Below are 16,169 nucleotides of genomic sequence, written 5' to 3' on the forward strand. Positions count from 1 at the left end.
GGAAGCGGGGAGCGGGGAGGGAAGGCGAAGGCTAGTCGCAGGCAGCAAAAACACGAGATACAGAAGTCAAAAACACAACTATACAAACAATTCTAAGCAATAAGACAGCAGGGGCACAGGGAGAGAAGCGGACCACGCTGCTCGAAGGAGGGGGCGTGGCCACGCGGCGGCAGCCGGGCAACGAGGCACAAATGCGGGGAGGCACACGCAGCAGCTGGTGGCGGTGCGGCACGGGGGTGTCCTAGAACTAGGTGATTCACCATTGTGTTTATTAAGAGGTCGCAAGCCAGGTTCCAAATTATCTCCGAATTGGCTGTTTGAAAATACCTTATTGAAGTGGAAAAGGCAAGAGGCCGGAGAGAAAATTTGGGCGCATTAAAAGAAATACAAGCAAGACTATGATGACAGATGGGGTGTCAAACAACGTCAATGGAGGGTGGGAGAATGGGTCTTAATAAATAAATCTAGCGCAAACCAGAACAAGTGCAATAAAAACTATGTTGCGGAGTTGGGAAAAACATAGTAATAATGGCAGATGGACGCATGTGGAGCATGGATAGATGGGTTCCTCATTTTGGACAAGACAATCACTTCAAGAGTGGCTGCAATGTTATTGTTCAGCCCACCACTGGTGATGTCAAACACGGTAGAGGAAAATATGTTCTCCTAAGTGGCACAAACACTTTGTAATGAATTAAGCCTTCTTTTCATGTCCTCTGTGCTTCCCCTATGTTCTTATTGTTCACAGCTGAAACAAGGAATTTGGTAAACTATATCATTCCTTTTCTGTTTTTGTTCCCCAATTATTTTTATATATTTTTATTTTTTCCCCTCAATTTGTTTGATAAGGTAGATGTGTTATAATATCCTACCTTAGTTGTATTTCATCTAATTGAGCTCTTCTATGTCTATACAATGGTATATTCCGGCATCCCTGTGTTTTTGGGACATTGCTTCTTCTTTAGAACCCCAGGAAGTATGCCTTAGAATGTTGAACAGTGTGGCTGAGGGAAGGTGGATATGGCTGTTGAGAATCTATGCTGTACAAAATAAACCTACGTTTGAAGTTCGTGAATTCTTTTGGTTATTATTTACTTCAGCTACTGATTTTAATAAAATTTAAATGTAATGCTTACACTGTTATTTTTTTCAATTAATTTCTGTGAATATTTTGATTCATTCATTCTGCACTGCAACTGGCCTAAAATAAAGTATTTAAAAATAACAGTGTGTGTTTCGTGTGCATGAACTTGGGTGAAAATGATAGCAGAATTCTCAATAATAAATAAAAATGCCTGATTGCCTACATCATTATATGCCAAATGTGCATTATCTCCATTTAAGTTGATGAAGAGGTGTAGGTCATAACTCACCTGTTTCCAGAGCCCACAATTGATAGGTTGGTCCATACCTGTGCTTGCCTAAGAGCCACAAGGGATCTAATGTGTTGTATTTACATATTTATTTGTAAAAATGTAACACTGGCTTTGTGCTTAAGCCAGGATAAAGATGTGTTCTTTAAGGATCCATATCCTTTCTGCACAGATTTGCAATGAAGTTACTCCTGTCAATAATCACATATTGTCAACTTTCCTGTTTTCAGTTTCTATTTTTGTTCAATTCTGGTGGAGTTTTTTCAGTGTTTTCAAGTGATTTCAATGCCTTAAAAAATCTTTGGTTATCAGTGGTTACACATTTTCGCGCCATTAAAAAAACAGAAACAGTGTTTTTCCTGTGTTTATGGAACTTTTTGCTTTTATTATTGCTTGCTTTCTGCACTGATAGTGCATGGTATATAGACAGTGTATGTACAATGTAAATGAGTTCCAAATACATTTTTACAAATCTAACTTATCTTAGTACACCATACAATACATCTTCAGTGAGTCTTTGGTCATGCACGCTCGCTCTTTCCTTCCCCTGTAAACTTTTATGTGTGAAAATGCCCTCTCGACATTGGCACCAACGCCAAAATAGCCAGTATACAATTTGCTAACTCTCTCCACTGACATAGCTATCCTTGGCAATACTGGTGCACCTGAAGATTGCGATTCTCTGGAACGGGTTCTGCAACATATGCATTGAACTGGGCGCATATGCCGTCAGAGTTATTGAAGCGGTCAAAAATGAGGCGGCCCTTTAGAAACTCTGGAGAAAATTTCCCTTTAAGGAAGGGATCTATAAATTATGCAGAGTACCACAGTGAGGCTCCAATTACTTCAAATGCCATGGTTGGTGAAGGGCTATTTCTTATAGCTTGAAAAATAAAAGTTCCTGAATTGCTCCTCAACATTTCTTTGCTTCGCAAGTGGAAAGCACTCTAACATGGAATATGTGGCAGTGCCAAAGTCACTAAACGTGTCGCCCAGCCTACTCTTTTTTTTTTTTTTTTTTTTATATCCTCATTTGCCGTCTTGCCGCCCATTCTTCTTACTGATCCACCTCTGGGCTGTTTTTATCTCTTAGGCTGGATTAGAATAATGGGGCATAGACAACACATATTTTTGGGCCTGGCCTTCCTCTAAACTATCCTTCTTGACCACCTGACCCAACATGTGTGTCCTCCACCATCTCTATTTATCGTCCTGGGATGGTTCATATACCAGCGAGACAGGCACGGGCTTAATCATTGGACTTAAACATAAATATAACTTTAACCAAAATTTAGCAGGAAGGGTATCCAAAATCCTCTATTTCTTTTAGATCGGTCTAACATATCAAGTTTAGCCATGTACCTCATAGCTAAAATCCAGTCTAATAAAGTGGGACTAAGTGGTGAGACCCATAATTTACATATCTCTTGACGTGCCAGCAACATAGCATAAAAAATAAGTCTAACATTGTTATTCAAAAATCTATTTTGTAAATCATATCTCCCAGTAGTAATTAATTCAGGGCTTACCTCAATAGATTGGTTCAGGGATTTGGAGAGAGAATTACTCACGTCAATCCAGAATTCCTTGATATTTGGGCAGGACACAAACATGTGTAAGTCATCAACATTTGGAGCTTTACATTTTGGACATCGAACAATCCCTCCATCTTTAAATTTAGAAAGCCTATACGGAGACCAGTATGCCCTGTGAATGGTAAATAAAAGGTTTCGCCTTAGGTTTGCAGGTTTGACAATTCTATATAGCATGCACATAGTTACTTGCCATTGACCTTCTGTCGCGATCCTTGGCAAGCTGTCCTTCCACAAGGTCTCTGGTAGGTCAAATGCTCCATCTTCCACATCTAGTATTCGCCAATACCAGAAAGCTACCTCCTTCTTGAAGGCCCCTGTCTCCAACTTTGACTCGAAGTCATTTTCCACTCCAATCTCTGATTCCAGATGGTTTGCCCAGCTTTGAATCTGTAAGTATTTATATTTTGAAAAAACTGGGCCCTACTTTTGCTGGCAAATACCCCAAGAAATTAAATTGCCGTCTTGAAACAAGTGTTTCCACCTTTGCAAATCAGGTTCCTTTTTCAAGTTTAAAGCTAGCGCATCTCTTGTCCAGGATGGGGCTCCAGGAGAATCCCATATTGGGCCATTATAACTAAAATACGGGAGCTTTGATAGTTTCCTGATCTTATACCATATCTCAGCCAAGTCTCTCAGAGTCTTGAGTCTCACCTTTTTAAAAAACTTAGGGTCTGCAAACTTATACAAAAAACCAAACTCATAATATCCTGATCTCTTCAGCATTATCTCAAAAAGTCCTCCGATCTGAGAATTAACAGGGGTACCCAACAACATCCTACAGTTTTTTAAACAAAAAGCCCATGCATATATTCGTATATCCGGAGCCGCCAATCCTCCTTTCTCTATTTTCCTCCTTATTTTCTTCCATGAGATTCGAGAGGTCTTTGACGCCCAGATAAACGATGTTATCATGCTTTGTATCTTCGCCAGCCATTCCTTTTTAAAGCCCAATGGAATAGTCTCAAACAAAAAAGTGATTTTAGGTACAATCACCATCTTTACAAGATTAGATCTACCATATATTGACAGGGGTAGATTCATCCAGCCTTTTAACGTATCCCCCACCTCTTTCTTAACTCTGTCGAGATTAGTTTTTGCCAAGTCTTCAATTTTCTGAGTAATCCTAACTCCCAGGTACCTCATTTCTTTTGTAGTTTTTACCCCTTCAGTATTAAGATTCCAAGTCATTATTTCAGTTTTATCTTGGTTTAACTGATATCCAGAAATCTTACCAAACTCCTTTGTTGTCTTCACTAAATTTTCCAAAGATCCGACTAAATTAGTAGAATAAACAATAATATCGTCCGCATATAACCCAAGTTTCTTCGACCAGTCCATCACAACAAAGGGGGGTATCCCTGCTAAAGCTCTAATTTTGCATGCAAGAGGCTCTATATATATATTGAAGAGCAGGGGTGATAGGGGGCATCCTTGTCGGGTGCCCCGCATAACTCTAATAGGAGACGTAAGAGTTCCATTTACCAGTACTCTTGATGTTGGTGCACAATACAAAGAGAAGATGGATTGTGTAAACTTATCACCTAAATTGAGATAGTGCAAAAGAGTTCTTAAATATGCAAAATTTACTCGATCAAAAGCCTTGGCAGCGTCTAGCGCGATCACTGCCAAGGGATATTCATATTTAGAGGCTAAATCTATCATACCTATCAATGAAAAGGTGAGATCTTTTAAGTATCTCTTCTTAATAAAACCTCTTTGATCTTCATGAATCAATTTATGGATGATTTTACCAAGCCTGTCAGCTAAGATTTTGGAGAAGAATTTGTAATCACAATTTAACAGTGAAATCGGCCTGTACGCATCCATACTTTTTGGAGATTTCCCTGGTTTAAGTATTAACACAATAGTTGCCTCATTCCATTAGCTTGGGATTGCCACTTCCCCTCTAAAAAATTTATTATACAAATGACACAAAGTGGGGACCACCGTATCTCCTAGAGCTTTGTATACTTCCACAGGTAGGCGTCTGGCCCCGGGGCTTTCCCTCTTTTACCTTCCTTAATAACTTTCCTCAGCTCTTCTTGGGTTATTTCCTTTTTTAAATCCAACATATCCTCAGCTGCAAGTGGTTGTATTAGAGGCAACCAGGTCTCAATCTCCCCCTTATCTGGACAAAGGTCTTCTGTATAGACATCTGCAAAATATTGCTGAAACGCTTCTAGAATCTGTTTGTTTTCTGAAATAATTTGATCCGTGCCCGGTTTCTTAATCTCCCTAATTTGATTCCGTGTAACATCCTTCTTGGCTTTCCACGCTAGTAACTTGCCACATCCCTCTCCATATGAGAAATGTGCCAACTGACTAGCTTCCCATCTCTCTTTTACTCTTTGGGTGAGTGTTGCAGTGAGTTGGACCTTTAAATCTAAAAGTTTTTTCTCGCATAGACCATCTGAGATAGTAGATACTTGGGAGATTCGAGTGAATTCACACTCTCGAATCTGTTTTTCTAAATTAGAGACTTGACTGTAATGCAATCTTCGTTTTTTTGCACCTAGAGCTCCCATTCTACCTCTCATAAATGCTTTGCATGTTTCCCACACTATGTCTTCTCTAGCTGAACCCACATTTATCTCTAGAAAAATTTGTATCTCTTCTTTGAGATTTCCTAAAACATCTACATCAGCTAAAATTGTGCGATCTAGTCTCCAGACCGAGCTCGTCTCTTCTAATTCCAAACTTAGATTTAAACTAACAGCAGAATGATCTGATAGATGTGCCCCTATATGGTCTACCTTAATAACTCGCTCTTTCAACCTAGTGTCTATCAGAAAGAAGTCAATCCTTGAATTATGTTTGTATTTTTTATTATAGAACGTGTAACCTGGCTGCTGTGCTGCTTTAAGTCGCCAAATATCACACAATCCTAGCTGAACCATCACTGACTTTACCTTAGCCGTCATTTTACTATTCACTATCGCCCTAGCATTACCAGTTCTATCCAGCTTGCCATCTAAGACTGTATTAAAATCTCCCGCCATGATAATTTTACCTGAGAATTCCAATAATTCCAATTCAATTTTCTCTAAGATTGTAGGATCATCTGTATTTGGACCATAGTACCCAACTACCACTAGCACTTCACCTGACACTCGTAGTTTACAAATCGCCCATCTTCCTCTACTGTCTACTAAACTATTTTCGACTACTATATCAGAACCTTTTCTAATCAAAATAGCCACTCCCTTTGTAACCAAGTCTTGGGATGTAAAAATAGCATTTCCAATCCACTTTTGAGTACTAAATATCTCATTACATTCCTTTTGTGTTAAGTGTGTTTCTTGCAAGATAATAACCTGTGCTGGTGAATCCTCTAAGTATTTCAAAATTAGTAATCTTCTTGATTTGACTCGAAGCCCATTAACATTCCAAGTGAGGAACCTTAGCTCCTTTTTATTAACCCTGCTCATCATACTTATTATGTACTGCCCAGATTTCCCTTCTAATTAGAACACAGCAAGATAGCTCATGAGGAATATTTTTTTTTTCTCCCTAAACCCACTCCCTCCCCTCCCCTCGCTCTCAATTCCCTCCCCGGAAAACCCGACCATTACTCCCATGGCCTAGGCCAGTGGATGTCTCAGTGGTGATGTCACTTATTCGTTTTTTACATATACCTTGGTCAGTAATCTATTTCTATGCTACTTGAGTAACATCCAGAAAGGCATCAACTGTACGAAATGTGTACATCTTGTTATGCCACATGACTTTTAGAAAGGCAGGGAATTTTAACTGGGCTGTAGCTCCTATCTCCCTTAAGGGTGTCAATCGCTTCCCCATCTCCCATTGCCTATTCGCTGTAGCTGGTGACAAATCCGACCTGATGTCTACTGATACTCCATCTATCAAAATAGACTTTTTCTTTAAAGCAAGTTGCAACATTTTTTCCTTTAGTGAATATGTTGCAAAATTAATCAGAATTTTTCTTGGCTTTACACGGTCTGGATTCAGCCTAAAGGGGTCACGATGTACTCGTTGAATATCTTGAGCCAACATCTCCTCGGTTTCAACTAGTGATAGCTCTTTCTTTAGCATCTGTACAACAAAAGTCTTTATATCTGTCCCCTCTTTCCCTTCTGGAAGTTTAAGAATTTTGAGGTTGTTGCGTCTTTGCATATTTTCCAATCTCTCTACCCTTTCATCTAATTCTCTATCCTTAGAATATAATGTCTCTATCTCTTTGCGGTTGTCCAAAACTCTTCCCTGCATCATTTTCATCTCGGATTCCATCTGTCCCGCACGTATAGTTAATTTATCGATCTTGTCCTCTAACAGAGTACATGTGGCACTAATACGCTCTTGATTCTTTTTAGAGGCTTCAAAACCTAGATGAATATCCTGCTCCAATTTCCTTAACAGTTCCATAACAGACAGATCTGCCGAAGCAGATCCCACTTGCAGAATTGGACCAGTTTCTTCAGAGGAAAAAAAAGTTTTTTTCCTTTCAACCGATGTTTCATCTTTCTTTGTAAATATGCCCTCTCCCGCATTTTCTCCCCACTCAGCAGGGACAGGATTTGAACTTTCAATTAATAAGTCTGATGTAGTCGATTGAAATATCTGGTTGATAGATGGCTCTGATGGCTCTACGTCAAGACTAATAGCATTTTCTACCTCCATCTCTGTGTCCAAAACCTGAAAGGGGTTGGGCGTTAAGAGGGTTGACCAGTCCTGTTCGGCTTCATCGGCTACCTCTTCAGTCCCAAGATGAGACTGAGAAGTGGACCCAGGTTTTAACACCAAAACTTTAGGGACAGGCTTAAAGTAAGAATTAAGCGAAGGAGTTATTGGGGTCCTAAATCCAGCCTTTTCTTTTTTTTGCCTCTTTTTTCTCTCTTTCTTTGCAGGAGAAGCCTTAGATTTATAGAAAGTGGGCTTAGAAAATAGTTCACCTTTTATCCCCTCACTTTCAGCACCCTTCTCACACTCTACTGAAAGAGAGGATGGACCCCCTTGTGTTTTGTCAGAGTTATTCACCCCCACCAGTCTACCCTGTTTCTCTGGTCTATTGCTCCTCAGCTGGTATCTTGTTGTATTTCTGCCCTCATTCACCCCCTTGCTTACTTGCTTCTCGCCGACGGGCTTAACATTCAGTTTGGCTCCTTCAGCGCTGATACTGCCACCCTGCTGCGGGGGGCTGATTGTAAGAGCCTCCACTCCTCTTCCCCTGCCTCCACTCGTCGGTGTCCCAATCTTTGCCAGCACTCGCCGCCCTCTGCTGACTCCTAGTGCCGCTCTTCCCCAGCTCCCAGCCGGCGAATGGCGTGACTCCGCCCCCTCACTCTCGGCGGTTTGCAGCGCCAAGCTCTCCGCCATCCGCTTTTGGTCCTCCAAATCCAGGCGACAAACGGCTTCCAAAATTAACCGGTAGCACGCCGTGTTGTCCGCAGCGTCTCCGCACACAGCCAGGTACGTGCAACCTCGAAATTCAGTGAAAAACTGACCGCTCCTCTCAAGCCGACATCACCACTTCCTCAGACACCCGCGACCCGCTTCCTAGCCGGCCGCCATGTTTCCCCCCCCAGCCTACTCTGGGTTAGATATGAAACATCTCCCAGCCTACTCTTAAGGAGATGTTTCATATCTAACCCAATTATGCTGAACACTTGGTAGACAAGGGTGTTTTCAGACTCTAGTTTTTTATCATGTCTATTATAGCAGTCATGCTGTCCTGTAAAAATCTAAGAATGCAGTAGATTGTACTTTTTTCAAAACACTATCAATATGTGACAAAAGATCCTCACATTTCTTGCCTTTGGCATCATCACTGGGCAAAAGTTCTGTAAAGGGTTGCCACATGGATAATATAGCATTCATGGCCTCTAGGACTGCGAACCAACATCTAAGTTACACAATTGGGACGACTCTTTCTTTGATGCCACATAAAGCACAAAATCATATACGTAGCTGAATCACTGCAAACACAAACAAAATCACTCCAATCTTTATTGAACTTGGTAAGAACTTTTTCCAGCAGCCTTCCAAGTGGCACTGCATTCCATGTTTTCCAAAAGTCTGTTGTCATATTTTCACCAGTAACCCAGATGCTTTGTGACTGCACTTATTTCACTAATACATGTCACTATACCTTGCTTTGAATGTTTAAAGCCTGGGGTGTTTGGCAATTGACCTATTTTCAATACTGACTCACTAGAAAAAGGGGCTGGTGTATCAAGGGTTTTACCCATTCTCTGTGGGTAAATGTGATGTTACATACTTGGAAAGAATATTATGACACCTACATTTTTCCTATCAGTGAAAGTCTCAAATGTAGCCAAAAAATCAAATATGATTTTGATGTTTCCTGATTTTCTACAGTTTATAAAATAAACAAACAGCACCTGAAATATGCTTCTAGCCCCTGTATCTGTAGACCTAAGACCACAAAACTGAAAAAAGGAAAAAAAAACAATATTTTAATGGCATCCCTAAGCAACAAACCCCAAGCAGAATAATTTTAGCCCAGTCTTTCTTACTGCTACCTTACATAACAAAGTTACATTGTATTGGCCCCTTCAGGAAGAAATAAAAAATACTCTTTCTCTCTCCTTTTCCTTTCTTTGAATGGCATTTAGTTTGTGATTGTGCAGGTTTTTTTCAGTGTGTATATGTTTATACTGGTGAGGGCTATTTCCCTTCCGGTGGGGTTTTATCAGTTATTATAGGTTTAAACCTAAAACCGGACAGCCTAAACATATTAAAGCTCTGTATTTTTTATTTATGGCATTTTGGCTTTCAATATTGAATATTTTGTTCAAAGGTTTCCTGGTGTGATTGGGAAAATGCTTCCAGGGATTTCTTCCTGTTTGAGCTGGCAATGTCGACTTGTTGTAATTTACTCTTTCTTTTCTTCTGACTAAGTCAGTAAAGTCTCAGGTGCTCTATGTTCAGTAGTTTGTCAGGGGAAACAGTGGCAGTGAGTATTGAGAGCCTTTTGAGCTTCTTTTCTGCTCCAAAGTTTCTTCATTCTGGTATTCAATTATGGTCAATAACTCTCCTTGGCACTTGATATCTCAAAACATTCTGGCTTTCGTAATTTTTGAGCAGACACATTTTCTGTTATATTACACTCATAATTTCCCCACAACAAGGAAACTTGAGGCTGGATTGAGATTAGTGAGCAACATTGAATAATTAGGTTTTCTGAGGCAACTGAGTGTGAGTTTTAATCTTTGACTGCATAGCCTGAATTTCCATCTTCCTCATAGCATCTTTTCTCTAAACTCCCCCCACAGGACTTCGGTAGGGATATCCTATTTTTCCATTGCTTTGGGATTTGCATTTGTTGCTTCAGTTGGAGCCATCTGCTGGATCCCCTTTCCTTGAGACGATGCTGCCTAGGATCTCTTGCCTACCCATATCCATCAAACTTTGGATCCTAGACTCATCATCATCATCAAATAACTTTATTTTCAATCACATAGATTTTACAAAGTGCATGGTAAAGTGCAGACTAAAACAACATAAACATAAAAATCAATTAACAGATAGATTGCATATCACTAATTGAAACAACTTAGGAATAAAACTCTTGGTTCAAGAGTAGACAAAAGACTTTCATATAGTTAAAGAAAGGTGCAAAAGACATTTAATGTAATATATTTAAAACATTTGATCCATAATGCATACCAAAATCTGACCAAACCAAAGACTATCACCCTGTGCATATCAGTGGGTAAAATTCTCAAAACCTCAAGGTAATGGCCAGGTCCGATTAATTAACACAGCGGAACAATCCACTTGATCCTCAAGCTTCTGTGATAGGGCAAAAGAATAACAAGTGAACTATGGATTCAGGGCTAGCCTGACATGCTGGACACTGATCTTTAGAGGGAGCCTCGCTACACCACTTTATACTAAACAGATTAGTGGGGAGACTCTTGTATCGAAATTGTATAAAATAATTGATGTGCCATGAGTGGAACAATTTTATTGATTGTTTCCTCATAAAATGGGACCATTTTAAAACTCATAAAATCCTTTGTCTGTGTACCCACCGGTTTAGCCTTCTCCATTGTGGTTTCCCAATAAATCCTTTTAACCCTGCACTTTGGTATAAGGGACAGTCTTTCAGGGGTGGACCAGCACTCCTCCATCCCAAGTCTCTTAAGTTGCTTTTTCAGGGAGCGAAACCATGGAATGGAATTTACCTGAGGTCGCTTCAGCAGATCAATTGTCACTGCTCGGTAAGGGGCGAGCTCTTTAATAGACCACAAATTATGCCAAAACATTAGCAGCCTGTAGTCCAGCTTACGTGCCAGTTGTTTATGGGCCAAATACAAAAACATAGGAACCAGGGGGGTACTAATGGGATAATTAAAAAGTGATCTTAGAAAGGGGTTTTCTATTGACGTAAGAGAGTTTGAGTTTCCCAATGCCCTAGTATCCTAGACTCACTCATACCTAGGATTGAAAAAAACATATTATTGGGTGGGAAAAGACTTCCATACCCTTCTGATCACCACAACTCTCCCCCTTACTGGCTTCTATTTGCTAGATGTGTGTAGTAATTGTGTTAAGTCTGAAAGGTTACTAAAATCAGAATAATGGTGGATTTAAGATGCCACTCTTTGTGCAGGGTACATCACTCAGTTGATGTGCATTTGTTTAGAAAACTGCTGTAATTTTCATTTGGGCTTATGGTGGCTTTAGGGATTTTTGTAAGTGAGATCTTGCTTCTTTCCCTGGTGCTGATTGGAGTTTTTTCTATGCCAACTTTCAGAACTGTAATTCCTTGAACTGCTTTTTGGAGTGAAATGGCCTTAATCTGTTAAACTTCACCTGACTTTCTCTGTTGTCTGTCCACACATTTACCAATCAAAACCAGAACATCTATCAGGAATAGCAATCCCCAGACTAGGTCCTCATGCTTGGTCCTTCTATGTGATGATTTGTATGCAATGATAGAATGGGACCAGAGTATTATGGTGTTTTCAATCAAACGTTTGACTCAGTTATCAGCAGTTGTCACTTTGAGTTCTGCTGTTTTTTTTATAAATCAGTGTTTTTCCTTTTTTACATGTTAGCCTCCTTTCCCTGTGGGGTGCACCTATGGGAGGTTTGATGGAAGTCCGCACCTGGGGTTTAGGTAGGACTATCAATGAGGTGGTGGACTTATCTTGGAATAGGGCATCACTCATATCCTCACCCACTTGCACGTCTCCTGCTTAGTATATCTCGCACATTCCTCCTCATATCACTTCCCAGTCTCTCACAACGCATTCACATCCCAGGCAATGAAGATGACTGAGGCAGTTTGCTGCACAGCGGGACACCTGAGCGGTCATTTTCTTAAGCGAAAATGTGTCTCCCCTGATAGCATGAAATCTACAACAAAACATTCCGCTGGTCCTGTGTATAACAGTCCGGAACCACTGTGCCCATCAAGAGCATGGTTCATTCTTCTTCAACAGATGGTGCAAAAAATGTTTGCCACATGTCATACATGACAGAGCGTTGGAATGGCACAAAGCTCCTGAGTTACTTCAAATATTTTGCCTGCCAAATTGAATCCAGGAGGAAGTAGATATTGATTTATTTGGTCCTTTGTGCACCGGCAAACATTTGTTAGCTGCCATGAATAAGGGCGCCTAATTCACTGAAGTGGTGAGAATGCCAAGTAGAATTGCTGATGGTGTGATGCCTGCAGTAAACAGAATATTCTCCAAGATGGGTATTATAACTTTTGAGAAATGTGACAACTGATTCCCCTTTAAAGGTGAAGGGGTTTCATGATTTTGTTCAGTGCATGGGCGTCTAACATTGTATAATTACTCTGCAGTGTCCTCAGTCAAATGTCACAGTGGGCATTAGATGCTAACTTTCAAGAGGGCCACACAAGCTGCCATGCTCACCAAAACTCCCATATCCTGCCTTCTATGTCAAAAATTGAGATGCCATTAGGAAACTCCCAGCAATTTTGTTTTCCAAAGAGCACACATTTTCAAATATCATCTTCAAGTCCTCAAGATAATGCAAAAGTAGTACAGAGAGATCCACTAAAGATGCAGGATATTAAAGATCATGTAGACAAAAGTAGCTCACCAGGGCCATCTCTATTCTGTCAAATTGACACGGTCTAGGTTTGATGTAAATGGTCACATAAGACATCCTTTTAATTCACAGGTCGTGAGTCGTGTCATCTGATGAAGGCAACTCAGACTGTGGGGCTCTGCCAGCTGAACTTGAGTCCATGGATAATTTTGTCTACCTCACAGTCCAACAATATCACCACCACTGAGCTCAAATATTCGTGAGGCCAAGTTCACAACTCCATCACCATTGTTAACATATCAGAGGCCTAGTCTAAACAATTAACTGTTGCGGGCGCCACCTCTCGTTCCTCTTCACCTGCTTCAAGGGCAGGAAGCACCCGCCTCCACATAACGAATCACAGCGCTGCAATGCTGCGTTGTGATTGGTCTCAGCGCCATGGTTCGGTGCTCAGCCAGGGAATGGCCAGATGGTTTGGCCGCCCTAAGACGGCCAACCAAAACGTCTTGCACACTTGGAGTGGGCAAACTACTCTGCCCTGCTCTGTGAGCAGAGCAGCCCCGCCTCACCGTGGCCCTACCCAGCTGAGCAAGGACGGAAAATAAAATGATAATAACAACGAGTTACTATCATTTTCTTTTTTTTTTGGCCTGCTCAGTGGGGCAATGCTCCTCTGCCCACTGGGCCCAACACAGCACTCAACAAACAAGACAGAGAGGAGGATGGATGAGCTGGCTCAGCTCCCTTGATGATGTTTCTCAGCTTACAACTTGGTTTGTGTACATAGGTAATTAATAAAGGTTTGCTCACCGCTGTGGGCATGTGGGTTAGTGCTACCTTGAGATGATCTTCCCGGCGAGTGTTCAATACTCCTTTTATTCATCTACTCGCATACATCTGCTTGAGTGGGCCCGCCCTATCAAGTACCACACAGAGGTTAGATATCGAATTTTAGTCTTGGTGTACACTTAACAGCACTAAAATATGATAGCTCCCTGACACACTGTGGAGATCATGTGGTGCTCCGACAGCTGCAAAATACACAAAATGATGGACGGAATGTTGCATAATGGCAAAACATTCACCCCCAGTGATAGATCCGGGTTAAATCCATCGTTATTTTGCTCACCAAGCCACCCAAGTTCAGACATGGCGATATGCAAATCAGCTCTGACCCTGTGCCTCATGGGAACAGTCCAGCTCGAACTGCCAAGCCATGTCTTCCCTGGACCGGAATCAAGCATCCTAGGACCGGTTTCTGGCTATCAGCCGTTTTCAGCCAGGATAGCTTGACTCCAGTGGCCTAGTGAGCACGGGATCCACGTCTGGGCATACCCTTCCCACATAGGGTGAACAGCAAAATACACAAGATGATGGACGGAATGTTGCACAATGGCAAAACATTCACCTTCAGTCACAGATCAGGGTTAAATCCATCGTTATTTTGCTCACCAAGCCACCCCAGTTCAGACATGGCGATATGCAAATCAGTCTTGACCCTGTGCCTCATGGGAACAGTCCAGCCCGAACTGCCAAGCCATGTCTTCCCAGGACCGGAATCAAGCATCCTAGGACCGGTTTCTGGCTATCAGCCGTTTTCAGCCAGGATAGCTTGACTCCAGTGTAGCTCCAACAGCTGCTCCCGTACATGGGGTACACACAGCCGCTGAGCACTCGGCATTGTCTGCCAACCCCTATTACAATAGCTTGACAGCCAGCCTAGGATACTCAGTGCTATGGTGACTCCGTCTTATTTTCAGTTTAGGCTACATTGTATTTGTTTCCATCTGCCAGACGTCAGTGCCATGCAGTAAACAAATGGTGCTCTCTCTGCCCCTGCCTCTCTGAGACACATGTGTGACATGAGACAGGCTGCTGGATCCATTACCTTTGGCCGAGTCCTACACCCTGCTCGTCTATGAGGTCATGATCCTTAGACTACAGCCCTAAACGGTCAGCCGACAGCACAGATGGTGGCACAGTGGAGATAGGCTTTGTTCAGGTATAGAGAGCCGAGTGTTACCAGAAACAGGAAGGATTCCTCAACAGGATGGCTGAATACTTGGCTGTTGGCTCAGATGCTGGGATATTGAAGGTGCTGGGCTCAGGCACATTTGGTGATCACAGTGAGCTGGCTAATGGACAGAGAGCAATCACTGTGTTTACTGCAGGTATTGTGGTCTTAGACACATACTAATAATGTAATTTATTTCTGTAGGTATTTCACAGAAATTCCCTGATTGAATTACCAGAATGAGAAGGTCTCAGTCTTAGCTCTTTCGCTGGACGCAGCGCTTCGCGCTGCTAACACCAAAACACCAGCTCGACCTAAAAAATGTGTCATTTACAATACCAATAGCTCAAACTTTCCTAATGCGAGATCAATTGGCAAAATAAATATCAGTTGTGAGTAGAAAGAGGCAAGATAAAGATGAGAAGCGAGCAGAAGGAGGCAGAATAAAAGTCAGAAACATGCAAAAAGAGGCAGAATAACGGTCAGCAATGAACAGAAAGAGGCAATATAAAGGTCAGCAAAGAGGAGAAAGAAGCAAAATAATAGTGAGAAACGAACCGAAATAAGCAGAATAAAGGTTCGAGATGAACAGAAAGATGCAGAATAAAGGTCAGAAATCAGCAGAAAGAAGCAAAACAGAGGCCAGCAATGAGCAGAACAAGGCAAAACAGAGATCAATAAACAAACAGAAAAAGACAAAATAAATGTCAGCAATGAGCAGAAAAGGAGAGATAAAGGTAAGACACAAGTAGAAAGAGGCAGAATAAAGATGTGAAACAAGAAGAGGGAAATAAAGGTCAGCAACGAAAAGAAAGACGGAAATAAAGGTCAGCAACAAGCAGAAGAGGCAAACTAGAGGCGAGCAATAAGCAGAGAGAGACAAAATATATTTCAGCAATGAGCAGAAAGAGACAAAATAGAGATCAGAAACTAGCAGAAAGAGGCATGATATAAATCAGAAACTAGCAGAAAGAGATAAAATAGAGCTCAGAAATTAGTAGAAAGAGGCAAAATAGTGGCCAGCAACAAGCAGAAAGAGGCAAAACGGAGATCAGAAATGAGCAGAAAGAGGTCAGGATCTAGGAGAAATAAAGGTCAGCAACTAGCAGTTATGGTTAGAAATAACCAGAAAAAGGCAGAATACAGGTTAGAAAAGAGCGGAAAGAGGTAAAATAA

This window comes from Lissotriton vulgaris, chromosome 4_1 (assembly GCF_964263255.1).
Source record: "Lissotriton vulgaris chromosome 4_1, aLisVul1.2, whole genome shotgun sequence".
NCBI lineage: Eukaryota > Metazoa > Chordata > Amphibia > Caudata > Salamandridae > Lissotriton > Lissotriton vulgaris.